The sequence below is a fragment of the Anabrus simplex genome, chromosome 2 (assembly GCF_040414725.1).
Source record: "Anabrus simplex isolate iqAnaSimp1 chromosome 2, ASM4041472v1, whole genome shotgun sequence".
Lineage (NCBI taxonomy): Eukaryota > Metazoa > Arthropoda > Insecta > Orthoptera > Tettigoniidae > Anabrus > Anabrus simplex.
In genome coordinates this window covers 962,307,172-962,327,147 of record NC_090266.1, presented here as the reverse complement: position 1 = coordinate 962,327,147, position 19,976 = coordinate 962,307,172, and the positions used below count along the sequence as shown (strand labels likewise).

The 19,976-nt window shown below is 43.0% G+C and overlaps 1 protein-coding gene across 2 annotated transcripts in view; it reads left to right on the top strand.

Moving 5' to 3' along the window:
- The window catches only part of LOC136864578 (obg-like ATPase 1), a 481,779-nt gene that overhangs the window by 213,616 nt on the left and 248,187 nt on the right, over positions 1-19,976 (top strand). The gene's annotated exons all lie outside the window — the stretch shown is intronic.

Below are 19,976 nucleotides of genomic sequence, written 5' to 3'. Positions count from 1 at the left end.
TCTCAATCTGTATAAGTCAGGTGACTTTCATAATGGAATGGACCTGGCGAGTTGGCCGTGCGGTTGGGGGCGCGTAGCTGTGAGCTTGCATCCGGGAGATAGTGGGTTCGAACCCCACTGTCGGCAGCCCTGAAGATGATTTTCCGTGGTTTCCCGTTTTCACACCAGGCAAATGCTGGGGCTGTACCTTAATTAAGGCCACGGCCGCTTCCTTCCCATTCCTAGGCCTTTCCTATCCCATCGTCGCCATAAGACCTATCTGTGTCGGTGCGACGTAAAACAAATAGCAAAAAAATGGAATGGGACGTAAAACAGGTATTATTATTATTATTATTATTATTATTATTATTATTATTATTATTATTATTATTATTATTATGTGCGATTGGATGTTTTTGTTTTTCATCGGGGTATTGATGATCAGCTCATCAACTTGATAGCGTAGTTGATTAGGCACAAGGTTGCGTTATCGAATCTCGGCACAGTCGTCTGACATTTAAGACTGCTTAAATGCTACGTGTTAGCAGATTTCCTGGCATGTGAAATGACCTCTTCTAAGGACACTGTGTGGTGTCTATTAAAATAATTGTAACAGTTAACGGGACGTTAAATACGATTTATTGTAACGGTATCTTATTGATGCAATTCAATTAGAACAATATACTCTGACATGTCAAACGTCATGCTGAATGTTTGTGGCCAGGCGTGTTTGGCCTAACTTGTCCATGGAATGAGTATAACGACACTGCTTCAAACCATGGGCACATCCAATGCAGATATAGGCCTACCAGTACACGCCTGCGAGTGGTGTTTGGTTTCCTTAGTAAATCGGGGCCGAGGGATCACCCGAGTGACATCATTAATAGAATGATTCGGGACAGAGACTTTCGCCTTAGTTCTTGAAGTCGCTAATTGAACTCAGGTGGGGGCAGGGTTGCAGATATGGAGTATACTCCGATGCCTTATCCTGTTTCGAGCTGATAGCAGGATTTGTGTTTGGTGCAGTCGCAATGAGACCGTGGGTTCCAGTTGTCAGAAAGATTCTGTGCAAACTAGCGGTGGCACCTTACTGATGTGGGGTGATTTCCCATGTCCCGGGTTATGGCCACTGATCTGTGAAACCACGTCATTGAATGGTGAATGCTACAAAGCCTTCCTTGATGAACTTTCGAAGCCCTTGAACTACTAGCCAATGTTCAACATGAATAACACGATCTTCTCACAAATAAAAACAAATTTGGACATTCCAAAGCCGTCCCGAGGTGATGACGCCACTTAACTCTAAGTTTCGTACTACTTTCCCATGACTTTCACAAGTCTGTTTGGTCCATGAAATTAAGGAGAGAGAGTAGATTGTAATATACTTGTACTGTATGTACTAATTTCACTATCATATTTCTGTTCATTGACAGTGTTGTGGGAATACATGTTTGTCCATCCGTTAGATTATCAGCCCGGAGGCTGGTTGGATCCTCAAATAGCACCACCCAAGGTTGTGCGGTTCTAAGGTAAACTGCAAAAACCGACGGTGGGGCCAAAATGTGGCGTACTAAGCAAGTTGAGGAGTGAGGTATTTTTTCACTGCTGCCCACATTGATTCGGAAAAGTGCTATTGCAGCACGATTGACCCTAAGAGTAGCACTTTTCACAACACTCGGACACAGTAATCGTGCTTCGACTGTCATTACGTGGCACCACCCATACCTCAGCAGAATGGAACTATGACTTTGGTGGTTTATGTCAAGACGTAGCTTGTTCATAGGATTACCATATTCTGAAATCTGAAAATGCTGACACATTGCTCTAACCAACGAACTCCATATACCAACTTCGTCATTTACATCACTTACCAGCGCCTGCATATTTGACTTAATTTTATATAACAATAGTTCCTCGAAATTATATAAATAACCCTACATACGTATGCATGTAAAATGCTTGAAATGATATTTCAATAAAGCACGCTCTTTCAGTGAATCGATGTTACGCCTATTTCTTTCCTTGGCCTACAGTGCTTGTATTAGAGAAAATAACCATTCAACATTGGCATGGTGGCCTGGTATTGCAGAAAAGAAATGAGCCATCTTCACAATCTCTGCCTGCTGTTCTTTACTTCTGCGAAGTTTAATATAGTCACACCATTTTTCTTGGCGTGATTCGGCTTTCTCATCATGTGAAGTAACAAATTTCTTCAAGTTGGAAAACGGATAACTGAAATTTGGGAATTCGATTGTCAGCTCTACCGGCCTATAACGATCGCCTGTGTTCTTCATTCGCGCGCCAAGTTACCAACACATAATATAGACAGAGCACTGAACAAAGCCCTGCATTCATACGAAACAAATATGAATAAATACTTCAGTATGAAAAATGTGGACAAATTAGAAGATTCCCAAAAGTATATGCTGACATATGGTAACCCTGTCATAGACATCTACAGTTCAGATTGTATGCTTGCGCTAGGTTGGTAGTTAACATTGCTTAAATGCGACAGACCCGTGTCACGTGTCTGCAGATTGTCAGGACAAATTTCCGGCAATCGGGCGTCTCTCAGGACCAGAACGTGAACCGGTAATAGTTACAGAGATATTATTTGAGCATGTCACCAGTTCCTAGAGTACTTGCTCAACATTTCAGCTCCTGACCTGACACTAAATGCACTAGTCCATTCGGTCCTCAATTCTTACTTTTCACGAAAGAAAATTACAGTTTTATATTCTTACAAGTGATGAATTTCATACTTGGTTCTGAATTGATTTTGCATTTTCTTGTATAATACAATTCTTTAGAAAAATATATTGGTCCATCTGTTCAATACGATGTTGATACGAGCCACTTAAAACTAAATGGTATGTACACTTTTAAAAACTAGTAAGACTACGACATATTTCAACCCTTTATGGGCCACCTTCATCTAGTATACATAAAATAAATTCATCTTAAGATTTCCGAAGTGAAATATGTGGATAAAAAATATGATTGATAGAAAAGTTTAGTGTTGACACATTACAGTTTTTCTAAACATCGTTCATTTCTTTTACAGTCTTGATAAAATTCTGAAGTTAGATTTTCTTGTGTTATTCATGGACCTTTTGTCATAGAGAGTATATGGTAAAATGTGAGCGTCAATATGGAACGTGATTATGAAGTTTGTACACAACGACGCTCTTCTTCTTCTTCTATGGAAGGTAAAACGTGATCTAAAGAGAGCCGATACCTCGATGTTAGGCCCCGTTTAAAAATAAGAATCGTCTAATGTAATCTAAATAAGAAAAAGAAACAAGAAGAATGAGGGCGAGAAACAGTGTGTTATCGAAAAATTAGTCAAAACACTGAGGCAAGTACTCCCTCTCATCCAGCTCCATGAGTGGGCTAAAGTTGTGTTGATGGTTTTATGGATGTACATACCATTTCGTTTTAAGTGGCTTGTATCAACATTGTATTGAACATATGGATCAATACAAATATATTCTTTTAAATATTGCATTGTAAAGAAATAGTATTCTACATTCAGAAGCTTTTATTTGCACCATGATTTTAAAAAAGACAATATTTTTCTTGCTTAGTTTTTCAGTTATAGGATGTACACAGTACATCAGGTTTCAAACATAGTATACAATGACATTTGTAAACACGAGTTTCCGTTTCATCTTCTGTTCATTTGATCACAGTTTTTACAGGAGAAACTTTTTTGAAAATTCTTAATCACTGGTTATGGCAAAATATGTAATTTAATTACTCTATCAACTTGTTTCACTCATAGATTAGGTAACAAACTATTATGAAAAGCCTTGAAGCAGTTACTATGTTTCGTCAAACATAAGGGAATATCACACTTTTCAAACTTCGTGTAAAGTTGAACCAAGAAATTAGTTTTATCTATACCACCCACTGAAGAGTAGTAGCATCTAAAACTTGCGGAGTGATGACTTGTATTAACACCTTTTCTGTTTTTCTCCATGGTTCGACACTGCCTGGCTGCCCCTTCCACGTAAACTCGACGCCATAATCACTGTCTTGTCCTTCCTCTAAGAAATGCCTGTTTTGTCATCACCACTTAAGGTTTCATGTATGGAACCACGTTCTACAATTTTCCATGTAGCTGCTGGACATTTTTCATTCGATTTTTCGAATTGTTCCGGAGTAGAAGATGCCTTTCTTCTTTCTTCAGAAGACGCCTCTTAATTTAGATGGAACTAAATTATTTATGGGCATACACTTTATAGTTTTCATTGGTTGACATTTTTTCATACAGCTATCCTACTGCTGCTCCCGTTATATCCAAATCATGAGTCATTTCAAGTTTGAGACGTGTTGCTTTGACGTGGTAAATTAATCCAATCTCTCTTTGTACAGAAGGTAAACTTTCACTACCGAACAATATGCTTTACCTTTTATGTATTGCTTGATGTTTAAAGATCACACGAAGAATAATTTGCTCATCACTGCATCAGTTCTCTTCAAGATAGAGATCATGGCATCTCTTTTTCACGTCTGAAAATGGTTTTCCGTGGTTTCCCATTTTCACACCAGGCAAATGCTGGGGCTGTACCTTAATTAAGGCCACGGCCGCTTCCTTCCAACTCCTAGGCCTTTCCTATCCCATCGTCGCCATAAGACCTATCTGTGTCGGTGCGACGTAAAGCCCCTAGCAAAAACTATTTCACGCAGTGGGTGATATGCCTAACCTTCCATAGTCTTATCATTACTACCGTCTGGTTTGTCGGTAAAATGTACATTGTTCCGTAATATTTCAAATCGGTTGCGTGACATCAGATTGGCAATCAAGGAAATACACGTCAATGTTCCGAAAGAGTCTCAACGTGGGAACATTGAGAACACCTATCACACTGTGCCAGCGTTGCCAACCGTACGATCTGGATCGTACATGTACGATAATTCGACGCTGTATACTATCGTACGATCCAACCGGCGGATCGTGCGTGTATTGTACGATCTATGACGTAGGCTATCGTAAATTTTGTTTTGTTTTCCCTTTAAAATGCGTATATTTTTGTTCCTCCTTTTATTCGTGCAAGTTATGTTCTATCATAGATGACAAGTTCGAAAGGGAATAATGAAATTCTCGAAGAGAAATTACCAAGAAGGGGCTCTTTCCTTTTGGAGTTACTTCATGGTCTCGCGCCTGTACTGTAATCAGTGGATCATAGCATTCGCCTTCAGCAGTTTGACGATTACTGGAGGAAATTACCCTTTGCTAACGTCAATGATAATATTAAAGCCTGCTCTGAAATAGATAATTTTGGGCTAAGTTACAGAAGGTGAAGAACACGTTTCCACGAACATACTACGCTGGCGTAGCAGGGGGAGAGGTGATACTGCACGTGGCGCGTCCCAGGTGGCGGATAGGAGGGTCCTAACGGGCTTGTCGGCGCACTTGAGGGAAATAAAACACCTCTCGAGGACCAAACACACTACCCCCTGCGGGTGGGGGACGCACATGTAGAATACACCCGCGGTATCCCCTGCCTGTCGTAAGAGGCGACTAAGAGGGGCCCAAGGGGCTCTCAACTTGGGAGTGTGGATTGGCGACCACGGGGCCCTTAGCTGAGTCTTGTCATTGCTTCCACTTACTTGTGCCAGGCTCCTCACTTTAGTCTGTCCTGTCCGAGCTCCCTTGGTCAACTCTTGTTTTTCCCGACCCCGACGGTATTAGAGCATTCGAGGCCTAGGGAGTCTTTCATTTCCACGCCCTTCGTGGCCCTTGCCTTTCATCGTCCGTTACTTCATTTTTCGAAGTGACGGGTCCCTTCTTTCTTTTTTTCTCCCTCTCTACCCCCTGTGGGTGGGGGACGCAGACGAAAAATACACCCGCGGTATCCCCTGCCTGTCGTGAGAGGCGACTAAAAGGGGCGACCAATGATTGAATTAGAACCATGAAACTCCTTTTGATTCGTACCATCACGCAGGGAACACCATGGGTTGCCTGTACTTGCAAGTAGTACCACTATATTAGGTACGAAATAGGTTTGTGGTTAGTAGCAGCAGAGAGTGGTTCACTGTAGGTTTCCACTACCCGTGAGCCGTACCCACGTGAGCAACACCACGGGTCTGGGCGTTGCCTGTGATTAGTACCACTATATGAGCGGCGCCGTGGGTACCGTTGCGTGCGCTTAGTACCCACTATGTGAGGAACACCACGGGATTACCCTCGCCCGTGATTAGTACACCTAAGTGAGGAACACCATCGGTTTGCGTTGCCTATGTGCGGCGCCATTATGTGAGAAACACCATAGGTCTGCGTTACCTGTACGACGTCCAATACTTGTGAGTAGTACCATCATATGTGGAACACCGTGAGTCTACGCTACTTTTGATTAGTACCCCAACATGTCAAATACCATGGTTCTACTTTACTAGCGATATGTACTATTATGAGGGGTCGATGACCTGTATTTTGTACCCCTTTAGACAACAAGCATCCTTGATTCAGGATTGCGCTTTAGAAGTAGTCTCTTTGTCAATAATACTAATTTTTATGCTAGTTTTTGGGTAGGATCCACTGATTGTTTCAAATTCATATCCTCAGGCGGTTGAGGCGCTGGCCCTCTGACCCCAAGTTGGCAGGTTCGATCCTGGCTCAGTCCGGTGGTATTTGAAGGTGCTCAAATACGTCAGCCTCCTGTCGGTAGATTTACTGGCACGTAAAAGAACTCCTGAGGGACTAAATTCCGGCACCCCGGCGTCTCCGAAAACCGTAAACGAGTAGTTAGTGGGACGTAAAGCAAATGCCATTTACATTATTAAATTCATATACATCCATTCATTCTTCATGCCATTTTTTATTTTGGTCAGTGGATGATTATGAACTTTTAATTTGTCATTTCATTTCGTACCATCAGGGGCCGATGACCTAGATGTTAGGCCCCTTAAAACAACAAGCATCATCATCATCATCAGAAACGCGTTTGATGAATGTAATTTTTCAGCACTTCCAGAATTTGCACTCTTTTTTTTCACTCCCTCACTCGAAAGCTGATTGTAAAAGAATATTCGGCAAAATTAATCTCATTAAAGTCAAAAACAGGAATAGGCTAATTACTTCTACGGTGAATGGATGCTTGCTGAGCAGTCAGTGTGTTCAAGTCAGTGGTACGTGTGAAGATTTCATACCGTCGGAGAACATGCTTAGAAGGATGCCTAAAGCAGAGTTGTATAATCAGCCAGCAAGCTCAAGTACCGGTACTTCAGAAACTTCTGCTGTGAATGTGCCTGGAGGTTCCATAGAAGAAGATCATGATGAAGATGATAATGATTTCCAGTTATGAAGCAAGGTATTTAAGTGACTTTATGTCTCATGTTGACTACTTCTTTACAAATTACCCAATTTTTTAGTAATTAAATAGTAGGTTCGAATCCCACTATCGGCAGCCCTGAAGATGGTTTTCCGTGGTTTCCCATTTTCACACCAGGCAAATGCTGGGGCTGTACCTTAATTAAGGCCACGGCCGCTTCCTTCCACTTCCTAGGCCTTTCCTATTCCATCGTCGCCATAAGACCTATCTGTGTCGGTGCGACGTAAAGCCCCTAGCAAGTAATTAAATAAAAATAATTTTCATATCATTCATACTGTATCTCTCGTATTAGCACAATGACTTATGTTTATTTTCCATCGTAACCTATTTAAATGTGGAGTTGCAGCAGTGGGAAACCTAGCTATCGTGTTGTAGGTAATCCGCGGAACGTACAGTTTTACGTGCGGTCCGAACCTGAGATACTCGACTATCCGAAAATTTCGTATTATTAACCAAGAATCGAACCAGTCAGCTTCCTGAGAAGCAAGCTGCTACGTAATTGAGCAGTTGCGCTTGTAAAGAGAGTTAAATAGCGAACATTTTAGGTCGTACGGTCCTCTCTTGAAAAAATGCGATCTTTTTCTGGTTATTGTACGATCCTGACCATCCCAGAGGTTGGTAACGCTGCACTGTGTTTGCATTGAGCGTCTATAGCAGGGCCACCCAAAAAGCGCTCCCCGAGCGCTAGCGCTCTGGCCGCGCTCTAAGCCAGCGCTTTGGTGGAAGGTACTTTCGGTAGTGGTGGGAGGAGCTTGGTTGGCTGAGCGAGCGGTCTGACCTCCGCGCCGAAGCGAGCAGCCGATCCATCAGTCGCTAGTCTAGTCCAATGCGCTGTGTTGACAGCATGTAACTAAATCAGTTTCGCAGTTGTCATGACTGAACATCATACAAAAAAGGAGTGGTGAAGCAGCAGCTTTTAAAACAGAATGGGCAATTTTATTTTTTGTACAGCTTATAAAGGGCATGCCAAATGTTAAGTGTACCACCGAGATTTAATGTGTTTAAAAAAACACAATTTGGAACGGCACTGCAGTGCCAACCACAGGGATGATTCCGGTGATTTTATAGACGCCAGTCGCCAATCGAATTTGGAAGAATTGAAACAAAATTTCAACAGCACTATTCTGTAAGTATTATTGTTTTAATTTTAAAATGCTTGTTTACAAACGGGAATGAAGAAATGATTGAACTATCTGAACACTAAAATTGTGACTTGCCGTATGTTTGTCTGACAGGAGATTGAGGAGACTGAGGTTGGTGGACCCATTTTACGAGCAAACTATGAAAGTTCGCTGGGAATTGCCAAAGCTGGGAAACCCTTCACGGAAGGGAATTAAATCAAGGAGTGCCTAATGGACGCGGCGGCATATACACTGACTGACAGAGCAAATGCAACACCAAGAAGGAGTGGTCAGAACTTTATGCCAATTGGAGGGTAGACTGACTTCACTGAGGTATGCTCATGATGTGAAATGCGCCGCTGTGCTGCGCACGTAGCGAACGATAAATGGGACACGGTGTTGGCGAATGGCCCACTTCGTACCGTGATTTCTCAGCCGACAGTCATTGTAGAACGTGTTGTCGTGTGCCACAGGACACGTGTATAGCTAAGAATGCCAGGCCGCCGTCAACGGAGGCATTTCCAGCAGACAGACGACTTTACGAGGGGTATGGTGATCGGCCTGAGAAGGGCAGGTTGGTCGCTTCGTCAAATCGCAGCTGATACCCATAGGGATGTGTCCACTGTGCAGCGCCTGTGGCGAAGATGGTTGGCGCAGGGACATGTGGCACGTGCGAGGGGTCCAGGCGCAGCCCGAGTGACGTCAGCACGCGAGGATCGGCGCATCCGCCGCCAAGCGGTGGCAGCCCCGCACGCCACGTCAACCGCCATTCTTCAGCATGTGCAAGACACCCTGGCTGTTCCAATATCGACCAGAACAATTTCCCGTCGATTGGTTGAAGGAGGCCTGCACTCCCGGCGTCCGCTCAGAAGACTACCATTGACTCCACAGCATAGACGTGCACGCCTGGCATGGTGCCGGGCTAGAGCGACTTGGATGAGGGAATGGCGGAACGTCGTGTTCTCCGATGAGTCACGCTTCTGTTCTGTCAGTGATAGTCACCGCAGACGAATGTGGCGTCGGCGTGGAGAAAGGTCAAATCCGGCAGTAACTGTGGAGCGCCCTACCGCTAGACAACGCGGCATCATGGTTTGGGGCGCTATTGCGTATGATTCCACGTCACCTCTAGTGCGTATTCAAGGCACGTTAAATACCCACCGCTACGTGCAGCATGTGCTGCGGCCGGTGGCACTCCCGTACCTTCAGGGGCTGCCCAATGCTCTGTTTCAGCAGGATAATGCCCGCCCACACACTGCTCGCATCTCCCAACAGGCTCTACGAGGTGTACAGATGCTTCCGTGGCCAGCGTACTCTCCGGATCTCTCACCAATCGAACACGTGTGGGATCTCATTGGACGCCGTTTGCAAACTCTGCCCCAGCCTCGTACGGACGACCAACTGTGGCAAATGGTTGACAGAGAATGGAGAACCATCCCTCAGGACACCATCCGCACTCTTATTGACTCTGTACCTCGACGTGTTTCTGCGTGCATCGCCGCTCGCGGTGGTCCTATATCCTACTGAGTCGATGCCGTGCGCATTGTGTAACCTGCATATCGGTTTGAAATAAACATCAATTATTCTTCCGTGCCGACTCTGTTTTTTTCCCAACTTTCATCCCTTTCGAACCACTCCTCCTTGGTGTTGCATTTGCTCTGTCAGTCAGTGTATTTGTCCTATGGAACAAGATTGAGAAATTTGACAAAATCTCTCTTTCTCATCAAACTGTGGCTCGCAGAACAGACGATATGTCTGTTGATATGGAACAGCAATTAATGGAGAAGGCAGCAAATTTTGTATCATTTCCCATCGTCCTTGACGAATCAACCGACATTGCGGACACAGCTCAGCTCGTTATTTTCATTCGAGGGGTAGATGACGATCTTCGGGTCACCGAGGATTTCCTAGACTTGGTAGCTCTCAAAGGCACCACTACCGGTTACGATATTTTCCAAGCTGTGGAGGATATTTTTGAGTCAGTGGGATTGAAATAGGAGCTGTTGATGAGTGTAACGACGGATGGAGCTCCTGCTTTACGAGGTCTACGCACGGGGTTCCGCAGCTATGTAAAATTAGAAATGGCTGAGAGCGGTAGTACCCTAATGCCGGCGATCCATTGCTTGATACACCAGGAGGCAGTCTGTGCAAAAATCGCCAAGCTTAAAAACGTAATGGGAACAGTTGTGCGAATGGTGAATTTTCTTCGCTCCCATGGATTCACGCACCGTCAATTTAAAGAGTTCTTGGATGACATCGAAGCGGAGTATCTGGATATCCCGTACCATGCAGAAGTAAAATGGCTGAGCAAGGCGAAGGTGCTTTATCGTATTTTTTGCTTGTGGAACGCAATAGACACCTTTTTGCGACATGAAAGGGCGGCCCGAAGGTCTTTTGCGTGATCCTAAGTGGGTGGAGGACGTAGCATTCTTAAGTGACATTACTGCCCATCTGAATACTTTTAACACTTCGCTTCTGGGCGAAAAGCACAATATCGGCGATTTGGTGGAAAAACTTCAAGCGTTCAAAAGAAAATTGATTTTGTGGGAAATCCAGTTACGTGCAAAGAACACAGGACATTTTCCATTGCTTGAAAAAGTGAAAGAAGGTGTCGACTTTGATGAGTATTTGCAGGTAATTCGCCAGTTACAAGAAGAGTTTGAAAAGAGATTTTCAGAATTATCAGAACTCCAAGCGGTGTTAGATGTATTTGTTTGACCCTTTTCTTTTAGTGCAAACAGTGCTCCACGCTATTTCAATTAGAGTTGATTGAACTGCAGTGCAATGCTCGTCTTAAAAGGCCGTTTTCTGATGTCACGAAGTTTAGAAGAATTTTACAGCGGCTTCCGCAAGAAGAATACCCCCTTTTTTATAAACATGCATGTAAAGTTCTGCCAATGTTCGGCTCAACGTACATTTGTGAATGTTTCTCTTCGGTTCTAAAGCTTATCAAAAGTAAACATCGTGCAACGATGAGCGATAGAAACTTGCGCAATTATTGTTTAGGAATAGTTGTGTCCAGATATATTGTACCCGATTTGGAGAAGATTGTTTGCTCCAAAACTAAAAGCTCGTAAAAACGACTGAGCAAAAGTCACTCAAGGTCTGTACTATCTGTTCATATTGGTAAACTTTTGTTGAATTTTCCGCTCAAATACGTTCAAATTTCGATTTTGAATAAATCACATTATTCTTTACTTAACACTTGATTTCGTTTCCTGCATATCCATACATCGGAGTTCCTTTTCGATTTGTATATGCGGTATATTTGTTATGGCAAAACAGCCCTATCAATATGATATCAACGAACCCACAAACGCCGTCGGCCGGACGACTGTACGTACGTATCTAGTCAGCGCGGTCCGAACATCGTCCGTCTGTCTCAGGTCTCCTCGCTGCCACAGTGCTCTCGGAGCGCAATGCCTGGATTGCCCTGGTCTGTTGACGTCCGAAACGGGGGAGGAGCTTACGGTTAGCTGTTTCCAATATGGGGCGAGATAGTGACGGGAAGTAAACACGACAGTGATCGGGTGTGCGTCTGTAGGATTTATAAAGTGTTCAGAATGTCTTTGGTGTCGTATGCGCAACTGTTGAGAGTTGTCGGAGATTCCACGCGTCCATTAGTGGAAGGGGAAGAAATATTCAAGCGTAATTACTTGATATGTGTAGGTAAAAAGTTTGAAACCGAAGATGAAACTGGTGTTGTAGCGTTGTTTACAATCATCCCACATCGATTCCAACCCCCCACAAAGTTAATGTTGTCTTGAACAAAGGGAGTGAAAATGTGTAGTGCAACTGTACATGTAAAGCGGGTTTGTCAGAGGAATGTTACCGTTGACACACTAATTCACCTTAACAGTTAAGCTACTGTAATTTTCCACTATTAGAGGTTATGGAGTAATTTCTTGTTGATTTGGTCCATGCCAAAACCTTAGCCAGGTGACTGGGGAGTTATCTGTCTTGTAAACTGTAATCTTGGGGAAGAAATAAAATAATAATTCTACTAAGTAAATGTTATAAAGCAAATAAATCCTAGGCTTTATACAGCAGGCATGTGTTGGAACAGCCCACATCCTAATCTTAATATTCTTCCATTTTTACGATCAGCACAAAAGTTAGAACTTAGAACCGACAATAATAAGTATAGAAATTATAACTACCTACAGAATATGCAAAGCAAAGTTTGAAAATTATAATTTAAGAGTACTCTAACCTCTACAGTTACAGCTGTTTGGGGTTGAAGAATACTTGGTTTGTCCTATTCTACCAAATAATTAGGTTATGGCTTCTAATTTATGATGACCGGGCGAGTTGGCCGTGCGGTTAGGAGCGTGCAGCTGTGAGCTCGAATCCGGGAGATAGTGGGTTCGAACCCCACTGTCGGCAGCCCTGAAGATGGTTTTCCGTGGTTTCCCAAATGCTGGGGCTGTACCTTAATTAAGGTCACGGCCGCTTCCTTCCCATTTCTAGACCTTCCCTGTCCCATCGTCGCCATAAGACCCATCTGTGTCGGTGTGACGTAAAACAAATAGCAAAAAAAGCTAATTTATGATGGCAAAATACTACATATTTTCTTTCATTGATAGAAGTTATTTATGGGCAATTTAAATGCAGTGCTTAATTACTACCAGTTAAAGATATTACTCACATGTAGATAGTTAATTTACTGTCTGCTGTTACACATATGAAGAAGTTTACAAAGAGCGGATTACATTCTATGTGCGGCACAGAAGTATTAGGCTACAAGTTTATCAGTATTTTTGATGTAGCATCTTTGCGAATATAAATTAGAGACAATAACTATCAATGAGTACAATAAACAGTACCGGTACCTACGCTGTGGAAAGAAGTCGTCTTCACGAGAATGCAGACTGCACACTGTCATGTATCGCGTAACGCGTTTTCCAATTAACAGCGCGGAAGCCCATCTTTCTCTCTGAACTTTTTGTACAGGGAAGTAGTGAAGAGATTTCGCATCCGTTTTATACGATTTGCAACCATATACAGAGCAGTACCTCCTCAAATTTGACAATTTTCTTTCTGTTTCCATCACGACGTCAATGCTTCGCCATGTAAATAAACCTCACCAGTCACTATGTTGCAGCTTCAACATTCTACCGCGTGGCTGCGCCATCCAACTTTTCTGACATCAATAGGGTCAGTGGAATTGCTGTTGCTGCTGCTGCTGCTATTGCTTCCCGAGTTCCTGATGGAGTAATTGTTTGTGTGGAAAGCTATGGTTTCATATAGATCTTCTGGGATGTACTGTCTACAGCATTCATGTTGCTTGCGTACATCTTCCCCATATCTCAGTATCGTGTTGCACGCCACACATTATCGTGTGGGTTTTCGAATTATTTTATTTTACACTTGTAAGAAATAGGTACACGCTATGTTCGCTTACTTAGTTGTGAGTTTGCGTCGTCAGAACTCTCACTCGTAGCAATTTCTATTTGTTCAGGGGTAGTTCCAGTAACAGTAAAACCATCAGCACCAACACCTTCATAAACGACAGATTTTATCGAGTCACACATATTTTCCTAATCTTCTTCTCCATCAGAGATACAAGCCAGGTCAGATATATCACCATTCTACATTCGCTCTAGTAGATATACAAGTTCATCTTCCGATAAAGGCGTATTCTTGTCTATACTTTTTTTTCTGGAAACCCCCTCCTCGGGATCTGTTTAACAGCCTACACAAAAGAAGAGTACCGAGTGAGTTGGCCGAACGATTAGGGTCGCGTAGCCGTGAGCTTGCATTCGGGAGGTTGTGGGTTCGCATCCCGTCGTCGACAGTCGTGAAGATGGTTTCCGTGTTTTCCCATTTTCACACCAGCCATATGCTGAGGCTGTTCCTTAACTAGGCCACGGCCGATACCGCCCAGTCCTAGCCCTTTCCCGTGGTGTAGGGTTAGCGTGCCTACCTCTTACCCGGAGGCCCCGGGTTCGATTCCCGGCCAGGTCAGGGAATTTTACCTGGACCTGAGGGCTGATTCGAAGTCCACTCAGCCTACGTGATAGAATTGAGAAGCTATCTGACGGAGAGATAGCGGCCCCGGTCTAGAAAGCCAAGGATAACGGCCGAGAGGATTCGTCGTGCTAACCACACGACACCTCGTTATCTGCAGGCCTTCGGGCTGAGCAGCGGTCGCTTGGTAGGCCAAGGCACTTCAAGGGCTGTAGTGCCATGGGGTTTGGTTTGTTTGTTCTCTAGCTTCCCAATCGCAACCCTTTCCCATACTTCCATCTTCAAAAACCTCCGATGCGTTAGTGTGACGTTAAACCACTAGCAAAAGAAAAAAAAATGAAAAGCAGAATTAGAAATACGAAAATACAGGCATTGGTTCCCATATCATAATGATGGTAGGACAGTCAGCAAAAATTCCTTTGGTTGTATCCACTTAGAAACACAGCGTGCCTTTCCATTATAATTTCGTATTTGCAAGGAAGATTATGTATTTGATTTTAACTTAACAAACGTCAGACTAAATGCCGGTGTTACATACACACAATAACTTCAGATAATGTCCAATACAAAATGAATTTATCATACACAGTGAGCAATGCACGTGCACTTCCTGTAACGCTGGAGATCTGCTGTACTACATTTAGTACTTCAAGTTTCTTGCGCATATAAATGCATTTACAATGCTTTTCTGACGTAATTATTGATCTAGTTATAAATCAAGATGTGTTCATATAAGTCATACATGACACAAATATCACTGAAATTTACATATACTAAAAAGTAAAATAAATAATACAAGCTTATCAGGAACAGTATCGGTCCTTTCTGCCATCTTGTTTTCTATAGTAGTTTTCGGGATAGACTCTTGATAGCAAATGATGGCAAACTCTGCATGTAAAGAGGAAACAATTCTTTATTCAGAAGATTAGGGCTGAAGCGTCTCAGTATGTTGCATGCAGAAATAATTAATATATAATATGATGTACTATATTTAGTACGTAAGGGCCGTTAGGGTTGGTATAGTGCAAACGTCGCTGCCCATTTATGAACTTTGTCTGATATTAACATTGGTTGTATTTTTCTGCTCCATTCTTATTGTAAGTAGGTACAGAGTAAGTTAGCCGTGCGGTTAGGGTCGCCTAACTGTAAACTTGCATTCGGGAGATAGTGAGTTCCAACCCCACTGTCGGCCGTCCCGAAGATGGTTTTCCGTGGATTCCCATTTTCACACCAGGCAAATGCTGGGGTTGTGCCTTGATTAAGGCCACGGCTGCTTCCTTCCCACTCCTAGCCCTTTCCTACCTCATCGTCGCCGTAAGACATATGTGTCGGTGCGACGTAAAGTAAATTGTTGTCAAGTTTCAGATTAATTAATATCTACAATTAAATGAAAAGTCAGCTTTTCATTTAGCCTGTACAAATGCTAATTTGCAGACACATATGTAATAATACATAGAGCCCGGATTTTTAAGCAAAATGCATATTCTTTCTCACACTTGTAAACATAAGCAGAAAGGCTATGCTTCTTAAGACACACCTTGAAAAGAATTTGAACTATGCTTTATAGTGCCTATAAATGCTTATTCCGCAGGAAGACATTTTTGTTTGCTTATTTTATGATTTTGAATTAAAATGCAACACTATACTACCCAAGACTGCCATTTGGAAAGTGTATATTTCACTCCGAGCTGTAATTAATTAATTCGCACTGATTCCCTTCTTATCGGCTTGTGTTGAATGCGTGATAGAAAAGCTAGGGTACGATATGAGCGTAAAAGGGGGAAACCTCCTGGATGTTGTGAAATATTACTGTGTAGCTAAAAATGAGGACACTGAGCGAGTTGGCCGTGTGATTAGTGTTGCGTAGCTGTGAGCATGCATTCGTTAGATGGTGGATTGGAATTCCACTGTCGGCAGCCCTGAAGATGGTTTTCCGTGGTTTCCCATTTTCACACCCGGTAAATGCTGGAGCTGTGCCTTAATTATGGCCACGGGCGATACCATCCAGTCCTATCCCTTTCGCATCCTTCCGTCGCCGTGAACTTTCGAAGTGTTAGCGCGATGTTAAAACCGCTAGAGAGAGAGAGAAGTAAAAGAAAAAATGAAGCCTGGGATTCTCTGCCACGCCGAGTTTCTTCTGCTATTAAGCAGTCCAGTCGGGTATCGGCATATTGTCACGTGCTGGGTGAATTCCCGGGTTCTAAGCTGTTACGTCACCCTGCTGCAGACTGCAGCGTATTGATAGCGTATTAATAGGGCTTTAACAAAGTGAGTGTGATGGGTGCTGCATTTAAGTTGCGTTATGCCACCCACAAAAACCTCCATTCAGCATTGTTTTGCAAACGCGTAAACGAGTTTGGACGTTATAGTTTTAGTCAGGACGGCAAATTATTATTCTGTTTGATTAGTGAAAAAGAGCTTTTTCAAATAAAAATATGATATTGTGCAGCATATTAACACAACGCGGCATAAAGTGGGGGCTGAGAAGAAAGCGTAAGTTAAATCAGCAATTTGTAGCTACACAGTAATATTTCACAACATCCAGGAAGTTTCCCCCTTTTACACTCATATCGTACCCTAGCTTTTATATCACGCATTCAACACAAGCCGATAAAAATGGAATCAGTGCGAATTAATGAATCAGCAACATCTACAGGCAATGTAGGTAAATAATCGAGTTCAAGTGAAATATTTTTCCACCGAGCTAGCGGTTGCGTGGTTTGGGTCATGCAGCTGTCAGTTTGCATTCTGGAGATAGTGGGTTCGAATCCTACTGGTTTCCCGTGATTTCTTATATTCTTACCAGGCGAATGCTTCGGGTGAATCTTAATAAAGGCAACGGCCGCTTCCTTCCCACTCCTAACCCTTTTCTATCCCATCGTGGCCGTAAGACCTATCTGTGTCGGTACGACGTAAAGCAAATTGTACAAATATATATTCTAGACACCTGTGTTTAGCATTACTGAGTTCTGACATTTCGTTGTGGAAATATAATAGGCCCTACTATGCAGATTCGTTCAGAGTGTTTTCAAGATGTAATTTGCAATATTCGGAAATAAACCGAAGCCCAAAATGTATGGATTTTTATAGATGAAACCACAAATGCAGCAGGACAGTGCGTGTGCAGTGCTGTAGTTGGTGCTATGAAAGCAGGCAGTAGGTAATTTCTTCTTAATGTACGAATACTTGCCTCCGTGGCTCAGACGGCAGCGCGTCGGCCTCTCACTGCTGGATACCGTGGTTCAAATCCCGGTCACTCCATGTGAGATTTGTGGTGGACAATGCGGAGACGGAACAGGTTTTTCTCCGGGTACTCCGGTTTTCCCTGTCATCTTTCATTCCAGCAACACTCTCCATTCTCATTTCATAACATCTATCAGTCATTAATATATCACTTTGGGAGTGGCGACCCCATCGTACTAACAGCATATATATGCTTCATTCATTACATCCCTGACCCGGTCAATGACTGAAAAACAGGTTGTAGGTTTTCATTTCATTTTCATTCATACGAATACTTAACCTTGTAAATTATTCCACGGTTGAGAGTTTTCCATGACGCGTTAGCTTTCTTGTGCCCAGGAGAGGTAGGGTATGACGGTATATTGTTATTCCTCAGTGATGCTGCTCCGTAGACTATATTGTTAAATTGGGAGCTGGATTAAAAGTTATTTACCCTTAATTAGTTCATCCGACCTGCCTTGCTTACGGTGTATATCGTGTCGTTGAAACAGAAGCAAATATAAAATTGTAATCATCTTGTCTCCAGCTTGAAGAAAGTGTTTTTAAAGTCGTGGTTTAGAATGCAACATTTTTTGCGAACTTATTCCAACTACTTTTTTACCACCTCATCCATTTTCAAGTCGTTAGTATCGTGGTTAGAGGCTAATACTACGCGGAACATTTCATTGAAGTGAAAACAGTTTTGTATTCCTTAAATGCAGAACGGTTGCCATTCCAGGAATGCTTTGCTCAAACCGGAACCCAAGAAAAGATCTTGTGCATCTATAACAACCGTTTCTCCAATTTACCTGATATTATAACACAGTTGGAATCTCGAAATAATTTAATTAATAATGTTATTTGCTTTACGTCCCACTAACTACTTTTACGGTCTTCGGAGACGCCGAGGTGCCGGAATTTAGTCCCGCATGAGTTCCTTTACGTGCCAGTAAATCTACCGACACGAGGCTGTCGTATTTGAGCATCTTCAAATACCACTGGACTGAGCCAGGATCGAACCTGCCAAGTTGGGATTAGAAGGCCAGCGCCTTAACCGTCTGAGCCACTCAGCCCGGCTCGAAATAATTTCTTGGAACATTGACGTTCTCTGGTAGACACAGTTTCAGTAACATAGTCATCAGAAACTCACGGCGTTGCTAAAAATGCGTTCGATAAGCTCGGTCAGGCATTACTGAGAAATCACGGCTACAAAACACTGTATCAAATTTCTAAAATGCTTTCTGATGAAGAAACAAATACTGAAGAAAAAATCTTGGAAGAATTACTGTGGTGCTTTTCGCATACGCCTGAGATGTCATGCGACGCCGAAAGAACATTTGCACTGTACAAATCGTTCTCACTGATAGACGCAGGAGTTTCACACCAGAAAATCTCAGCATGACATTCCTTATGTACTACTTTAACAGACTTTACCGGGCGAGTTGGCCGTGCGGTTAGGGGCACGCGGCTGTGTGCTTGCATCCGGGAGATAGTGGGTTTGAATCCCACTGTCGGCAGTCCTGAAGATGGTTTTCCGTGGTTTCCTATTTTCACACCAGGCAAATGCTGGGGCTGTACCTTAAGGCCACGGACGCTTCCTTCTAACTCGTAGTCCTTCCTGTCTCATCGTCGCCATAAGACCTATCCATGTCGGTGCGACGTAAAGCCACTAGCAAAAAAAAAAAAGAATAACTTTAGAGTTTTACGAAAAAATCATTTATGAGGTTTTTAATATTTATTTTTGTTTATTTTGGTGTTTTAATTTTTCTTGCTTATTTGCTGACTTATTTCACTGTTTTGTTTTGCTTATAAATCTGGTTCCTACTAATAATCTCACTCTGGTTAACCGTATTCAAATTGGACCGTTTTTACAGCCAAGTCATTGACCCCAACTTGGCTGGTTCGATCCTGGCTCTGTCCGGTGGTGTTTGAAGGTGCTCAGATAAGTCAGCCTCGTGCCTGTAGATTTACTGGCACGTAAAATAACTCCTGCGGGACAAAATTCCGGCACCTCGGCGTCTCCGAAATCCATAAAGAGGTAGTTCGTGGGTCGTAAGGAAATAACATTATTATTCACAGCCAAGTAAGTTATTGAAACCAAACCCGTGTCGCTTATTGGCTATTAAGGTCCTTTCCTGAAAAAATGATTGCTGCTCAGCAAGACGGCCTGCGGATTTTGGAGAGCACGTGGTCAGCGTATCGGGATTCTTGGCCTTAATACTAGACTTTAGCGACCGGATACGTTGCCTCTCTTATCAGACAATTCCTTAATTGGTCTCACGAGACTGAGGAAACCCCGTTTCAACCCTCAGTCCAAAATGAAATATTTCTGGACTAGCCGGGAATCGAT